The following is a 12909-nucleotide window of genomic DNA, read 5'->3' on the forward strand; positions in this document are numbered from 1 at the left end:
TTGATACCTTCAGTCACTTTTACGATATCACATAAAAAAAATCTTCCTCACACTTTTCCTCATTTCTTGGCACGAGATTCAACTTTACTGCTCTCTCGTCACCCACACGGTCTTTTATCACACGATAAAAATCATTGGGTAAGTGACTGAGTGGATTCTAGAACACACCACACAATATTTACCACTTAAGAATAATATGCCAGAGAGATTTTGTCTTAAATTCTTACAATAATTTAACATATGATTTTACAGCTCTTCTTTATATATGTATGTTTCAAATGTACGCTATATGAAATTTATATACGAGAGATGCAGAAGGTAGTGTATAAATTTGTGTTTGATGCAATTTAAATACCTCACAAATCTCTAAAGCTTGTTGGAAAACCACTCGTCATGCACTACATATCGCGCTTCATTTTCTATTTACTCAAATAAACTTGAATGCATCTGTGCAGTAAAGCTTTAAAATACAAAATACTCATTATTCGACAGCGTTTCCTGCTTTCTGCAAATGCAGCTCTCCAAATAACCCATTAACTACTTGTGCGTATTTAGGGTACAAATGCGTAAAGGAAATGTTTTGTGCTACAAACATGAAAAGCAGTTGCGATCGAGCTTTTGCGCCAAATATATATAATGGACATCTCGCATTCGGTAAAAGCCAACGCGCGCAATGAATAGTTCCATGTCTGGGTTAGTGCTTATTCTCTATTTTGTGAAAATACCCGCATCACGTGTGTTACTCTCCTGCTTACTCTCTTACCGTCATTTTGTAAATCAACAGGATTACACGGCGTTCAGGTGTAGCAGGAAAAGAGGTATTGAAAGTGGAAATACGATCTCTCAGTGGAAAAGTTCTCATCGCTCGTTACTCTAGAATCCTCTACATCTATAATATTAAATTCACAATTCAGTTAAGGATTTTTCTAGCATATATGGATTTTCAGTAAATTTATTCAGGGTAATTGGCATAGCTGTGTATATTTATGCTTCTTGGGGTCCTTATTTTTCTCTGTGCCAACAATCTCCCGTGCGCTGTTACTGGAGAAAATGCAATTTGCATCATGAAAAGTCGTCTGGCAAATGCATGTGATATATAATCAAAATTTACATAACAATAACATCCCAGCGATAGTGAGGGTGTTGTGGACCAAGATGTGAATATCAGAATAGCTCATTTCTCAGGCCATATTTTGATACTTTGCCAAATAAATATTGCAACACACTCTTGCCGTTGGCAATTGGGACAAACAACTAAATATTATTTGTTTGTCTATCCCCAGAGCTTCTGAGTGTGAGATACGGCGCATACACATGGTATATTAGGGGCAAAATATTGTGCAATAGTGCACTCAACAGAGACAATGGGAAACCCAAGGGTGGAGCTTGAATTAATTAACTTAACTATAATAGGAAGCTCAAGTAAGTGCGAAATTCATGTTCTCACGCTGAATATTCCGATCCTTTGCGCTCGACATCGTCAAGAGGATGGTAATTTGCATGAGAAGAGGTCAATTGCACAGAGTTTGTGCAGATCGACACACATGAGAATTGGAAAATAGAAACATTCCAATGAATTTCCATTGACAGAAAATCATTGTGACTCGAATTCTATCACGCAGTACATCAATATGTATCAAAAGGAATCGTTTAGAGGAGAATAAAAATCGATAACAGCGCTCGTGCTTGCGTGAAGAGTGATAATAATTTTGAGTAACACGTGTGGAGATGCTGAAGAAAAGACAGGAAAAATTCCGCTTCATCCACCGAATGAAGGAGAGCATCTTACATCCTCTAGCCACAAGATTACATGACAAAACCTCTCTAAAGAATTACCCCAGACTCGAGAGAAAATCATACTCGTTTTACCTTTTTTCCCAACCACCCGAAACTTCCTCCCCTTTCGCAAGTTTCGCCTTTTTGTCCATTGAATAAACCCTTATGAGAGTGGGGTTTAGTAAATTGTGGTTGATGTGGGTGGCATTAAAGGGCACTTCCCGAGGAAGTCTGGGTGGGATCAATGATGATTGCTGAATTAACCACAATATTCCACAAACATGACCGAAATCATATCCACAATAGCGCCATTCAGTTCAAATGCAATTACAAAAGCTTTGTATTATTATGCAAATACTTGAATCTCCCTCTCAAAGAAGACGAAATACATTTTAACAAATTCTCAAGGGTATTCTGAAATTAATTTCAATTAAAACTGACGACCGCCTTCGCGGACGCCAGATTAAATTAGCGCGTGAAATTTAAATTCACCACCACACAGTTTTGTTTGTAATGAAAAAGAATGGCTGTTAAAGTTTCTAAAAGCATATCCTTCTTAGACTCTTGCCGGCGACTGTCTTTAAGATCTTTCACGCAAGGGCACAGTATACCTTCTGGGATTGTTTTTGGCGAACAACTTTCCAAAGGGTTGTGTCCCATTTTCCTCTTCTACACACATTGTCAATAAAATTTGTTGTCCGCTCCGCAATACAATGGCAATTGAATGGAGAGAATAGAGTTAAGCTTGCTTCTCCATCCGAGGAATGGTGAATTGATGTTGAAATCAATCCTCAGGGGTGATTGCCTTCGTTCCTTTCATCGCACTGCACGAAAGTCCAGTGGAAAAGTTTCAACTAACGCATCAAGGATGAGAAATGAACTTTTTCCACTGGAAATTCTTCACTCTCCATCCGAAAATCCTCCTTCATTCATGAGATATACGTGCTCAACATGAAAATATGGATGAAATCATGTGTGGATGTGTGAAGAAATGGACAAAAATATTTCATGCAATATATTCCGCATTGAGCTCATGGATTTCATATTGGGGAAAATTTCTCCCCTGAGATCATCAGCAGCTGAAATATTTCAGAAATGACTAATAAATATCGGGCAAATCTCTCTCATATCCCATTTACTCTCACTTTGTCTGACAGCGGCCGGGCAGTGATGGGAAGGACTACCTCAATCACTTTGTGTGAATTTCCAGTGACTAAACATTGTGTGAAGCCAAAATTCACACCTCTGAAACACAACTGTTCCCAGTTGCTTCTGCCTCGTGAGTGATGTGATGGACGTGAGTTGATCGGAGAAATTCTGTGCTATCAAAATACGATTGATGTCATCACCAGATCCTGCAAAGTAACCCATATGGAAGAGTCAATCAAACACCAGCCGGAAAGCTGCATTTAGCACATTTGCCCTAGGAACTTCACACGAAATGCAGGTAATTAATACTGAATCAAGTACTGACATACATATGTGACCTATATTTTCTCACAGAACACATTTTGAAGTGCATAAAAGTTACATGTAGTTTCATTCTATATTTAAAGTAATGAAATTATCGATGAAATCCAATTATAATAATCAGAAGTTCTTACTCAAAGATTGAAAATGCTTTAAAGGAATTAATTTCAAAGGAAATAGAATACTTCATGTTATTATAATATAAATGAGTGCCACAATTTCCGTAAAATTTCCATAAAATATATATGCATAAAGACATTTTACTGACATTTCCACGAGACGGAGAAAGGCTAAAGGAAATTGTGCTGAAGAAACTCAATCTTTTAAAAATCATTCATCGTGATTTCTCCATCTCTCAAAGTGAAAAAATGAAACTGTGAAGCGTAAAAGATATTTGTGAAGAGTGCAATGGAAATAGTAAATTGCATTTGTATAGAATGTCAGGACATTCGAGATTCCTTCACTCACTCTGAAGCGATTTATGAATTTTCCTTTATGTGCCTCACATATTTGTATTTGACAAACATTTTATTCACCTTTTAGTGCTCCTTCCCCATTCTTAAGGACTTTTCCACACACAGAACCAACACACACGCTAGAAAATCTCCCCCATAAACACAGAAGAATTGCACAAATAGAAAAAAAAAAAAAATTCTTCAGTCCCAAAACCGCCTAAAAATTCATCGAATTTAATTTTTTCAGCATCAAGGAAAATAGGTCTCAAATATTTGTCTCACTGAATTTCACATATTTATGCCTCTCAGGCAATAATTCCCTCCCTCACGTTCTCTCTGGGATTTCTTCCTTTTTCTCAAATGTAGTGTGTGCGTAATATTTTTTACTGCTCTCTGGCATTTTATCGAGTTTTCAAAGTAAAGGTGAAGTCTTCAGCATTTATGCCCACTTAGAAATCTCCGCAGAACATCCGTATGCAAATAAAAGTCAAAATAATTAACTTAATGTAAAATTCCGTGGAAAATATTGCAGATAAATAAGAGACATCATGATATATTAAACCGCAATAAAGTTTTCTAAGACTCAAGGAAAAAGGAGAAGCGAAATGTATTTCTCTTCTGTATAAGTTTTGACAATATTGTATGTTTGACACCTTCATCAATTCTCAAAGTGTACGAGGAAGAAGAAGAGTTTTCAAAGTGCAATAAATATAAGAGTGTGTCAAGATATCAATAATAATGACATTACACAAGTGAAAATGCTCCCCAATCGATACACACATCACTTGCTCGCAATAGACATGTTGTGTGGAGTATTTGGTGAAAAGGAGGGAAATGGGAAAATTGATTGTGGCACGCGAGTGCATTTTCCAAAGCGGAATAATCTCTCGACAACCCTTATATATTGCCAGGGCGAAAGGAAAAGTTTATCAGGTCACTCTCCCCAACGTGATCTTCAGCAGTGAAATATTTATGGGTCATTCATTGAATAAAGTAAGAGCATTCTTTGGAGTAATATTCTCAGTCTCTCATTCTCTCGCATCATTTATGCATGTGTCCCACTTTAGGGCATTTTATGCACAACTCGCATATTCATTTCCAAAGCAACACGCGAAAAGTACAAGATAAACTCAACTGAGGACACTTCACATGTTTGTAGCAAGTGGGGCTTAAGGGAAAACTCCAAGGAAAATTTATCTTTTCAAATGTTTTCAAAGCCAGTAAAAATGGTGGATAACGAAAAATTGCCTCCAACAATACATGAGTTGTAAATAAAAATGAATGCGCGTCGGCAACAATGGAACAAGTTTCCTCTGAACACACGCTCTTCTCTGGCTCTTTTCCACGGCTCATTTTCATCACATCGAAACTTTTGCAACCCCATTGAAATGCAGAGATTAACCTTCTATGTATATTTTTTCACCTCTCTTGCACTTGTCGCTAATTCCTCAGTGAGGAAACATTTAAAAGCGTACTTGAGTTTTTTTTGCAGAAATATCGTGAAACTTAAACAGCTCGGTTGAGTTGTGGAAGACGTATATAGTCAAGGAGACTTACTGACAAGGAAAAAGTTCATCACCTAATGCTAAAAACTCTGGGTATTTCTGTTGCGGAAAGAGAATGTGGTTTAGCGCCATGTTTTATGTATCTTTCAAGGGTGAAATTCAATTTTTCCCCTGAAAGTGCTTCAATTGAATAATTTTTGCATCTTAAGTGACGAAAACGATCGAATTGGTGGTATTAATTGGAAATGTATTCAAATGAATATCAGCGCGTGATAATTATTCGATGAAAAGTCACAAGAAAATTCAATAAAAACCGCCTTCAATCCTAAATTGCCATTTTCGTTCGAGCACAATTCAATTGAAAAATTATTCCTTTTGGCACGAAATTGCTTTGCACGTGAAAGAATTTAGGAGATATTGGAGTTAATTAGCAATTCAGGCACACAATGGAATACTGAGTCAATCTTCATCAAATGCTTCGTGAGGCAGGATGAGAAGGATTGGCGGGAAAAGGGTGAAATACACAACTTCTCGTAATTGAAAGAATTTGCATAAATTTTAAATTGTGCGCGCAGACAGTATTGAGAGAATCCTTGAGGCCTAACTTTCTCAGAAATTCACATGAAGATGGATAAAAGACGCGGATTTCCATGTTGGAATTTCTCCTTTGGTTTCACGACACCTCAAAAGGAGGATATTTATATACAATTCGCCAACAACTCATTCTCAAATTTATTATTATTTATTAAAATTTTAATGAAGGAGATTTCGAAGGAAATTTATACCTTCTCTCGTGATGGCGAGATTTTCATATCAATAATTGTTGGCGAAAATGCTTCCGTAGAGCAATCAGAATAATTACCGTCTGGGTAATATAAGATACATAATTAAATATTGTGAGAAATTCCGTTATAACGATTCCTATTACGAGCATATCATAGATTAAGAGGGAATTTAAAATTTAACTTTTCCAAATTCAATCTCAACTTCTCAACTTGTACTAAAGCATAATTTCACCGTAATGACTTATAATATTGATGTGCCAGAACTTTAAATAACTAACTTATAATATAGTTTTCATTAGTATAATTAGACTCCATTAATGGAATTCGCTGCTGGAAGAGAAGGTTATTAATAAAACGATACGCTTTTGAATTGAGAATTATTCAGTATTCCCAATGAAATTGTGGTGGGATAGAATAAATGCAAATCCATCTCAATATTGCGTTCTTGATTGAAATATGAAGGCACTCAAAGGATGGGGGCGCAATTGGAGAAATGGTTTTAAGAATTCTCTCCAATATCTCATCAATTGACAATGCAACCATATACAATATCGCTGTGAAAAGGGTGAAGAAACTTTTCCTCCCATTCAGGATACAAATTATGTCTTGCTCTCCTTCAATTGGAAGTTGGGAAAGAAAGAAAAGTTTCTTATTACTTTTTCCTCCCGAGAGTGGACAGTGGTGGTGGCGGAGCAAAACTTCATTCAATAGGCAAGCTTTTTCCCTTACCTTTTAGCGAGCATAGTAAGGTTTATTCTGATTGTTTCCTCCCTCTTCGCCACAACCGCCTGATAAGACATAGAGAATAGAGGAAAAAAGAGGGCAAGAAACTTTCGCATATCTAGAGCACACACGAGGGAAAACGTGAAGTTTTCTAGTCAATAATATTGCTCGTTCTTATGACGAGACGGGTTACATTTTCCCATGGGATTTGACGTAGAGTGTGAGAGGCGATGGGAAAATTCAATGAGAGTCATTTTCGTGAAACTTCTCGTCATTTCTGATTCGATTATGTTGTCAATACATGTAATTTCCCTATTTCTATTCTGGATATCAACTCGAGCATATACAGAAAATCCCTCCCAATCGACTGGGAGTTTTGGCAGAAACTTAGACGTGAAAATGGATTCATTTTCCAGATTCACATTTCCAATTATTCCCTCCTCTCCGCCTTCGGTGTGTTTTCTTCCCTTTGACAGGCTTTCCACAAATTTTTTTGCTGTGGACCACTGTTCAAAAATTCCATTTAAATATAGGGGAACCTCCCTCTTCTTTCCGCCCTTTTCGCACTTTTCAAAAGGAATTTCCATTCACAAAGAGGTGAAATAAAATGGAGAGTTTTCCTCCACTTCCCTTTTTGCCCACGACCGAGAGAAAATTGACCATTTTATTGATTTTGATTTCTCTTTAACACCTCTGCGAATCATCACACCTGAAAGTACCTGAATAAGTGAAAAAATGTGGAATTTTTTTTATTATGATTCAATCAGCATTTAAATTTCTTCATGGCCAAATACTTCACATTTTACGACCATTCTCACTGAAATGGAAAATTTAGAGAGACACACCTTCACACATTTGCCACATATAAAAGTTTATTTTGCAAAAAAAAATCCAAATTATTCTGCCAAAAATAGCTTTAAGCACTGCGAGGAAATATACAGAGATAACAGAAAACATTGGGAGAGATTATCTCCATCCGATAATATGGCATTTGATCCACTTAACGAGTCAATGCTTGGGAGTTTATGGAAGGATGTGATTTGACAGGGAAGCCAGACTTGTCTAATGGCAAATGATGGGTGAGAGAAAAGCTCATTTTCGCACTTTAAAATAATGTCACGCCGAATACCCAAAGTGATCCTCAGTGGCAGACATTCAAACACCGAAAACTTTGGGTGTGAAAAGTGTGTGTGTGTGCGGCAGGAAAGGTGGGAGGGAAATGTCTCAAGGCACGTGTCTCCGAGCCTGATGTACATCACACTTTCGGGGTGGGTGGTAAGCATGCTCTCGCTGCTGGGGGAGATGAGGAAAAGCACTGTGGGTAAAATTGGACCATAAAAGTGTGCTTTTTACATGCTTTTCCCACGCATAGACGCTCGACTTTCACGACGAAACGAAACAGCCGTAAAGAAAAAAAAAGAACTACATTAGCATTATTTAAAACGTGGAACACCTCAAACTCGTCAATTTGCATCTCTCGTCTCTCGGGAAGATCTTTTGTGACATTTCCACGAGAGAAAGGTGAGGAAAAACGTGGTATTCTCACATGAAAATACCACCTTTTCGCGTGAAGAAAGGATTTTCCTATCAATGTCATCTTTCATACAGCGTAAAACTTGTCTTTTTCACACCGCAACGCCAACGCACGTGAATTTTAATAACACGCTATACATATATGAGAATGTATCAAAATTTCATTCATGATTGCACATCATGAAGGAATGAATATTTTTGGCATAACAATTTGCTTCGAAATTTTATAAGGCCACAGGAGATTTTATCATTGCTTTATAAACATTCCATGTGAGATTCGGAAAAAAATCCCACATCTTTTTGTCGTTCTATAAATATTTTAAAAGTATAAATTATTGATACTTCATTGATTTCGCAATGACGAATGAAATCTTTTCGCCAGTTGAGCGTGAATTTCAAGTGAGAAGGGGTATAAAGTGCGATGCTAATTAACAGTTTCAGGGTGTTTGAACACGGAGAACATCTCTTTTGTAATGCACAAGGTCTCGAAGAAGTTTTCTCATTCAGTGCAATTTGTAGAAGTTTTCATGGAAATTCACCCACTCACTTCTCAAACAAATTCCACCACGAAACGGAATAGTTCACATGTGAATTTAATTTTCCTACTGGCGGAAACTAGAGCAAATTTACGATTGAATTTTGTGGCATAAAATGTTGGATTAAGTGAGAGATTATTGGAGAACTATTTGATATCAGGAATAAAGCTTTATTGCATTGTAATGTACAAACATTGAGTAATTTCTTCGTGGCTGTGCCAACAACAATGCATCGGGAGATTTTCAATTGAATCCTATTGATATTGACACAAAGTAACTCAATATAGAATCCCTTTGCTGAGTAACACAATTCTTCTTCCAGTGTTTGTACAAACTTTTCCTTCACATGATATATTCGAGGAAAATCAAACTACGGACTGAAAATGTTTATAGTTCAACTCTTCCATTATTAGTTGTTTGTCAACGGTTTTTTGTGGATACATTTACAAGTTTCAGAAATTCTGTGCATTCCGAAAGTGTGACAACGACTTTCCCTTCCATGCCTCATTGACTCAAGCGAAAATCCAACTACAGAAGTTAGAGGGAAAATGCTCACAAGTGATTGTCACGTGACTACAAAGCTGCCAAGTATTCAGCATATCTGGGAATGAAATTGTAAATTCTTCTTGTGAGCACAAATTGCATGAATATATCATGCAAGAATGTTTCTCAGAATATTCCTTATAGCAATTTTTCACCATCACAAATTGCACCACAAAAGCCTTGAAGATAAATTGACGCTTCCATTGAGAATCTCGAGGGAGAGTGTGACGAAAAGAAAAGGGCATCCTTCGCACAACTATTCTATTTCTGGTAAAAAGCTACATAAATAAATTATTAGGATGGCACAGAAATAGAGACTTTTCACGTGAAATGCGTTAAACAAACATTTCTGAGAAACAGGCAAATTTCATTGCTTCCAATAATATACAGCAAGCTGAGTACATTCGGGAAAATCTCATGATTAAACTTTCATGTGAAGAGTATTGCTTTCTTGTGTGTGTGACCATCAAGGAAAACTCTGACAATTTCTTCATACTATATTGAAAATTGCAGTACATTTTGGAAGATACACTTATTTTTCCGCTCTCAAAGATATAAAATATAATTTCAGAGAAGCTTCTTCAGTTCATAGGAGATTGAATGGATCATAGAAATAGCTATATTTCAAAGAGATGACGAGAGCTGTCCATTAAAACTCTTTCTTAGCAATGACTCACTGTCAGCGGGAAAATAGTTGATGAGCGTCTCGCAATCAATACTCGAGGTGGTTTTTCCTCCCATATCCTCAGTCATAATGAAATGGATTTTATTTCTAGGCCTCTCAACGTAATTATTTCTCGTGCAATGGCGAATAAATCTTCCGAGGGAATTCTCATCTTTTCAGAGAAAATTAAAATTTCCCGCTAACACCCTTTTCATCCGTGGTGAAACTACACGACGACAGACTGAAAGATGGGTGTTGTATTGTGCAAAAGAAAGGAGATTTGAATAAGTATGAATGGAATTTTGGGTGAAAAACATAAAATCAATTTACTCTCTCCCGCGGTCTCGCCTCGTCCCTCAAGCATTCTCAAAATTTCACCCCCTGCAATTTGGGATAAGATATTCTGAACACAACGAGACAGAGAGGAGCATGTTTAGTGTGGCGAAAAGGCGGCTTTCCCACGTGAAAGTGAGACTCTTTTCCCTCCTGTTCATCAATTTTCCTGCGGGCTCCGGAGACGCCTCATTTGGGAGGCTCAGCAGAAGCCAAGAGTGCGTGTCTTGCATAGTAAAATGATTGTGTTTTTATCCATTGTTTTTCACCCAAACCCCAATTCCACATGCCCAGTTAAATGTAATACAGCAGCGTGTTTATTTTGAGCTCCACCTCCCCATCAAATCAATGAAAATTAAATTCTCTCTCAACCGTCATCGCATGTTAAATTGGGATAGTCGACAAGAAAGCTGAAAAGCTCCCAATTTGACTGTTTCACTTACACATGCTGAGAATGTTTGAGTTTGCAACATTTCAACCTTCGCAAAATCGAGTGCGACACACAAACTTCTCCAGCACACGAAAATTACGCGCCCCGACATACCGAAATTTACAACTCCAAACTGCCAAAGTGTTTAATGCGGGGCGCAGGGAGGGACTTGCGTTCGCTTGTCCTGCTCGGGGGGCGAAGTTAAATTGAATTTGAATAACAAATAGCAAGTTAATTAAAACACATGTTGCGAGAAAGCAAAAATTAATATTGAAAATCTCAATCATGTTTCTCAATAATTCCGAAAAGTCCTTCCAGTCCATGGACTCTCCTTCTGGCTCCTAATGAAGACCATTCTTGGGGATTAAATTGGGTATCGAGAGGGCAAGAAATTACAGAGAATCAATGGGAAGAATTAAATTCAATTATTTCCTTAGCTCTTCCATGTGGAAACTCTTGTGGAAACTCAACAAGAAAGATGATACATGATGCGACTGCATGCATCACGTGCGATTCACGTAAATTATAGCTGTGCTTTCACTTGAAGAAAGTTCATAGCAGCATTCATATTGATTTTGCCTACGTGCTAATGCACTGGAAAATTGCTCAGAAGATTGGCAGGAGCTTTGATCCTCGATTTTTTTGGTTGCAGCTATTTCATTTTCCGTTGTTTCATCGTACTCTAGTTGCACTCCTAGTAAAAGGCTTACTAAACTATTTTCTTTAGACGCAATTTAATCATATCTCTTTGTTTTGCATTCGTTCATTTCCTTTTTCGTATATTTGGAAAACTTGTCATAGAAATAGCAAATTCTTATTACATAAGTTCTGATTTATTTGAGTGCAGATTTTCTGACAATTTCCATATTTAACGAGCAACACATGTAAGCACAATGACTAGTCATTTGAACGAGAAATTTATTCTACGTAATGCGATAAATGCATAGACGCAAGATTACAGATAGCTTTAAGGCATTGGAATTTTTTACAGCAATAATTCAGCGAACAATTCTCCAAGGTTTTTCATTGCGTTCCCTGTTTTCTTGGAATTCCAGGTGAATTTCAGGCTTTAAAGCGACGCAAAAGAGAGCAAGATATCCGACTAGTAAAATCCATCCGCCGCAGATTCACTTGATCTCAAAAGCCCTCATCCGTAGTCAAGAGGGAAGCTCAGCACTCTCCTTCACACAAATCATACTTCTTGAGAGGATTTGTGGTATGAGATATTGCGTATTAATTGAGAAATATCGTGAGATAAGAGGGATTATGCTCAAAAATTTGATCCACATTTAATTAATAGCATAGCAACAGTGGGAGTAGTTTTATCTAATTGATCGCCTAAGAGTAATTTATTCACTGTAAATCTTCCTTGCAATTATAAATTCGCGAGAGTGCTTCACTGGAGGCTTGACTTCTGTGATACAGGGACAAATTCTTGGAAGAGTCTGCCTCCTCTCGCGCTGGCCGGGAAGTGAGAGACGCCTGAGTGAAGAGTGAAGATGTTAAATTTATGCTAGACGTGATTTCCCATGCAAATTTCCCACCCATCGCTTGTCTATAATTAATCGTGTGGGAGGGTCGGCTGGGGTGATTTCACTGAGAATAATATCCAAATAGTGACACAGTGTCCAGGGGACGACGTAGCAGAGGCCGGGAGACAAACAACAGCCATTTGAATAATTCTTCGACGCCATCCACCCACAACGTTGTCATCTTTGGCGCGCTTCACACTGTCCAGTAAGAAATGCTTCATCCTGCCTGCAAAATACAGCAGATTTCACAAAAATTCCTCAGCATCACCATTCGAAAGAACCACAAAACTTGCTGAATGCATTGAAGAAATCACAGGGTTTTTCCGCATGCTCGGCAATGTGGTCCGGATTTGAAGCTATTCTGGTGAGCTTTCGGGGATTGTCGAGAAACCACGATGAAATTACGGATGCAAAAGAGAGATTCAAATGAAATTAAACAAAAAACGACACCTCGCGCTCTTTATTGTGGTCTGTTTCGATTATCGGTGGAAATCAATCGCCCGAATTTTCACCCCAAAACCACCCCGTGCGCTCTTCCTCCTGGTGAACATGGAGAAAGTTCAGTGCGAAGCCTCAAATGTAATATTTTATTTGTGATTGATGTTTGAGGGTGTTTTCCCTTAC

This window comes from Phlebotomus argentipes, unplaced genomic scaffold (assembly GCF_947086385.1).
Source record: "Phlebotomus argentipes unplaced genomic scaffold, Phlebotomus argentipes genome assembly scaffold_4, whole genome shotgun sequence".
In the NCBI taxonomy this organism is placed as follows: Eukaryota; Metazoa; Arthropoda; class Insecta; order Diptera; family Psychodidae; genus Phlebotomus; species Phlebotomus argentipes.